The sequence below is a fragment of the Opisthorchis viverrini genome (assembly GCF_000715545.1).
Source record: "Opisthorchis viverrini unplaced genomic scaffold opera_v5_48, whole genome shotgun sequence".
Classification (NCBI taxonomy): domain Eukaryota; kingdom Metazoa; phylum Platyhelminthes; class Trematoda; order Opisthorchiida; family Opisthorchiidae; genus Opisthorchis; species Opisthorchis viverrini.
In genome coordinates this window covers 1,350,501-1,355,762 of record NW_008751704.1, presented here as the reverse complement: position 1 = coordinate 1,355,762, position 5,262 = coordinate 1,350,501, and positions in this window count along the sequence as shown.

Below are 5,262 nucleotides of genomic sequence, written 5' to 3'. Positions count from 1 at the left end.
GGTTGTAACGACCCGATCATCCCTAAATCGGCATGTCCTCTGCTAGGTGGGAAATGAGCCCGTTGTCGTTAATATTGTACCTGCTCCATGTACTCATCCATACCGGGTTAACAAACATAGTCGTGATAACAGCCTCCATGCGGCTTATCCCTGGATGTCCAAAATGCGGACCGCTGTAAATCGGAAATCCGCCAATGGAACATACGAAAGCAAGCCACCATCCTGGACCTCGCTCGAAAAAACAAAAACAAAATGTTCAAGTACATGGGACATCGCCGCAGAAACAAACCATCCGCGTTCTCCTTGAAAGACAGATACGGAGAACCGACAAATGACCCAACAGTGGTATCTGAGGTTTACAGATAGCACTATGCGTACTGTGCTGTACTCAGCCCCAGCGTCCTCGTCACATCCACTCTTGTCAAGGCGAAACTACAAACATCCCCTAACCGATTGGTCACCATGGTGGAGGACATTCGTCAACCCTTGCACAAGATCAACCCATTCTGCGCGTTGGGGCCCGACGAGGTCCATCCAAGGATCCTGAAGGAAACGTCTTCCACACTGGCAAACCATTTACACCTGGTGTTTCATCAGTCGCTTGACGAAGGACGCCTTACCTCTGCTTGGAAGGAAAAGATTGTCACGCCAATCTATAAAACTGGTGACCGACTATCGCCTGGCAGCTATAGGCCTATAAGCCTCACTAGCGTGCCGTGCAAGGTGATGGAACGCATTCCGAAGCAAGTTATCCTAGGTCACTTTACTTCTAACAACCTGACACTTCCAGCTCAACACGGATTTCTCCCAAACTGCTCTTGAGTGACAAACATGCTCGTGTTTATGGACAGCTTAACCCAAGCCAAGGACGAAGGACTCAGATCGGATGCCATATTTTTCGACTTCTCAAAAGCCTTCGATAGGGTCCCACACGACCCGATGCCCCACAAACTCATGCCATATTTTTCGACTTCTCAAAAGCCTTCGATAGGGCCCCACACGTCCCGATGCTCCACAAACTCGAGTCTTACGGGATTCAAGGAAAAATCCTTCGCTGGATCAAGGCGTTCCTATCACACATATCATTCCGAGTGAGAATAGGTTCGACCTACCCTTCTCCAGCGCCGGTCTCCATTGGAGTTCCTCAAGGCTCCGTCTTGGGACCACTCCTGTTTCTGATCTACGTCAACGACCTCCCGGACGTTCTTGCGAGTCCATGTCTACTACCTGCGGACGACTTGAAATCCTGGAGTTCCAATGCCAGTGCCCTCCAAATGGATGTAGACGCTGTCAGGCAGCGGTCGTTGGAATGGCACCCTCCTCCGAACGACGGAATATGTGTCCATATGTCATTTGGAGGAGACTCGGCGAAAGCCTTTGTTATGCATGGTGAAAAGGGACCAGAAAACATCATGAGGATAGATGCCCAAAAGGATTTTGGCATCTGGGTCTTCTAAAACTAGTCCCTCTTACTGCACCATGAGAAATCGGCCCAAAAGGCATTTGTCACTCTGCGGGCGATCCGACTCACCTTCTCCCGTATTACTTGCACGGGCTTCCAAATAATCTACGGAGCGTATGTAAGACCACTCCTAGAATACGCCAACCGAGTTGTCCACTCAGGACGCACGAAAGACGTCACCCTCATTGTGCGTCACCCAGCGAGCCGCTACGAAAATGGTTGCCGGCTTCAAGTCCGTGTACTACGAGGCACTTCTGGCGACGCTTGATCTCTTTCCCCTGGAGTACCGTCGCCTCCGAGGGGTCCTGATTCTCACTTATGTTCTGTTTGAACAAAGCTTGGCAAACAGGTTTTTCACCGTTGACCCAGCAAACTAAAGGCGGAGACATAGTAAGAAGATTTTCAGGCTCTAAGAGCATGCATTCATTGGACAAAATTTTTTCTCATTTCGAGTAGTAGTTTCGTGGAATGACCTTCCTCCGACGGTTGTCCACGTTCCTTCTAGTACCCAGTTTATAGCACAATTAGACATTTACTTTTGCGAATCCTCTCTCTCGCAGGCATGCTGCCTTGCGCTGGGAACATAAATAGCCGTGCTACACCCTTTTTTCACTTGTGCTTTTGAGGTGAACAACAGCTACTGACCGACGAAAACAAAAGCAACCCGAGAAACTTGGGCAAAATCCTCGATCCTCTGTATCAATCCGTGAATCCATAAATCCGTGATCTGTACTAGGACACGGTAGTAAATTTCGGTAGAAATGTCTATTTTGTGCCAAAGAGGAGACACCCCGTTACAACATATAATGAGCTCCGTCGATGAAAAATTCTCCGCAGTTGCTGGCCAGCTGGAGTGATAATGGTCCACTGCCCTCTGTGGCAAGCTGTCGGTTTTTGGCGGCATCTCGGCCAGCGTCAAAGTAAAGAGTATTCGGTTCATGGTTTCAAAAATCACAATACGGATTTCTGGTCCGACTGCAATGGCTTTTATGACCGTGTCCTCTGGTTCCAACTCATGGGTAGCAATCAAGCGCGTTAGTGTATCGGCTTGTCTAATTTTTCCAGTTGAGGCATGTCTCATGGTGATGTAGTTGCATATCAGCATCGTTCCTCATTGTTATAGGTGTTTGGTTGTGTAGTTTGGGGTACACCTTTTGTAGTAAATTATAGCCACAGTGGTTTGTGACCCATCGCACGCGTGAAGTGTCTGTCATAAAGCACTCCTCAAACGATGGGATGCCTTCCTTCCTCAATCTGACTGTAATTCTTTTCGCTTGGAGCCAGGAACCAGAGCGATTTCCTTTTGCGTATCATTATGAATTGTGACGTATCACTGCACGAACTCCACGGTTCGATGCCCTAATTGCGATAACGATAGCCAGCTGCGGGATGAAGTGCGTGAGTAGAAGTTTAGACTGCAACAGCATCTTTACATCTTTGAATGCAAACTGACAATCGCGTGCTTAATCCCACTGACAGCCTTTGGGCAAACGTTGACTAGACAGTTCTCGCAAGCTATTCCTTATCAGCAAGAAAGCGATGTAGTAGCTATTCAAACCAAACAAGACTTAGGTTTGGCGAGATTCAGTGTTGGCGGTATTCTTGCAAGTACATTGGGTTAGCGGTCATATTTTCGCTAACAAATCCAAGATACTTCGAAAACTCAGGAGAAACTCACATTTTTCCTTCTTCGGCCCGAATCCAGAATCATTTATCTACTGAAAGACAGAGTCCAACCAGGTCAGCGGACCTTTCTAGTGGCCCCCACGACAACCACATCGTCGAGGTATGCGGCATCTTCGGTCATAACTCACAGCCATGTGTCCATATTCTACTGGAAATTGGCTGGCAGGTATTTTAGCTCAGAATGGCAATCGGGTCTAGTAGGATAAACCAGGGCGCACATTAGGTCAGGAAACGTCTAAACTGTTCTGTTACTTCAACTTGAAAGCAGATTTAAAAATATCCAAATTTGCGAAATACGTGCCGCTATTCGTCTCGGCAAAAACATGGTCAGGTACCGGCAATCCATAGTGATAACTGTCAAATGCAACATTCAGACCTGTGAAATAGACGATGGCGATATGTATAGCATCATTTGATTTTTCGGCAACCACGATCGGAGCAGTCAATTGAGAGTAAATCATCCGTATCAGGACTCCGGTGGCTTCAAGGCTTGTTTAACTACCAGTGTAACGGTGATACTACTGATGGGAAGGCGTACGAGTAGTATGTGCTGTTCTTGGAATTTCGCTTTGCGTCTCTTTATAAGGGTAGATCTGTTGCGGAATTTGTGGAGTCGCTTTGTAACCTTTGCTTGGATTTGGGCGATGAATGATTGGAGTCAATGAATATCCAGGAAAGTTCAAGAAGATGCGTTCAAGAGAACATGGATGTCCAGTTCTTGTAAATAAGATGCAAATGAGAGTTTTGCTTCCCTGTCTAATAGTCTGTAACCGGTCAGTTGGCATTTTCCAATAACTAACCCCGCGGCGAACGCCTTCTTCCTTTCACCAGTAAGGCTGATCTCCAGCCGTNGAAGATCCCGTGGCCGCAACCCTTTGAGGATGGGGATGTTCGAACCTCCTTTGAGGACTTTGACGAGGTTTCGGAGGCTGCCGGGCTGGAGACCGATCAGGGTAATTTGGCAGCGCTGAAGACCGTCCTCACGGGCCGGGCGAAGGCGGCCGATCACTTGTGCACAACAAAACTTTAAAGTACTCCTCTTTTCCTGGGCGACTCACGATTAGCGCATTGACGCAAGCTAACATACAAGCCATTGTCGAGTTAGACGGGAAAAAGGGGTTTCATGTTTGATTGATACCGAAGCAGGCGTGTCGCTGAAGCAAAGAGGGAACCAAGCTGAACACAGACCTTGCGCGCTAGCCATGACAGCTGTTGGCGAATATCTATTGAAGATTGACGGACTGTCAACGCACTCGATACGCCTAGGCGATAAGTCCGTGCAGCACGCGTTCCTCATCAGCCCAGACGTAGAGCAGACGATATTGGGAGCTGATTCTCTCAAGGGCACAGATTCCGTGACTGACCTAAAGCAGGGAAGGCTGGTGACAAGGTATGGCGCAATCAAGCTTGAAGGCTATCCAGGCACTGTCGTGAGGGAGCTGTGTGTCCGGAAACTTCCGTCTTGTAACTTGTAACGTCAATACGGGCCGCGGTTGAGGAATATTCCGAACTGTTCACAGGCGATGAGGATCCGTTTGGCTTCTGCCCGTGGAATGAACACGAAATTCCGCTGTCATCAGAACGCTTTCGACCTTATGGCCTCCGTCCGTTGCCATTCCATCTAAGGGAGGAGGTTCATAGACAGATTTAGGAGATGCTGAAGAACGGTAAAATCGAGGAAGCCAATAGTGCGTACAATTCCCAAGTTGCGCTTGTAAGGTAGACGAGCGGAAAATACAGGTTTTGCGTGGATTTCCGGCGCTTCAATCAACTAACCGCAAATCGAGTTGTGGCTGTGCCTTTGGTTGCAGAGATCTTTGATTCCTTCCAGCACTCTCGATACTTTACTATGTTCGACTTGCTTTCCGAATATTGGCAACTACCTATCAAGGAGGAGGCCCGGGAGGAAGCGGCGTTCACGGTTTGGGACACCCAATATCATTTTAAACGAATGCCGTTTGGTTTGTCCGGGGCACCATTCACATTCCGGCGCTTGATACTTCGCGTAACCAAGGGACTCCAGAATGTTGCCATGTACGGAGACGATATCGTTGTGTACAGCAATTCAGAACCAGAGCACGTAGTTCACTTGAAGGCTGTGTTGGAGCGGATCC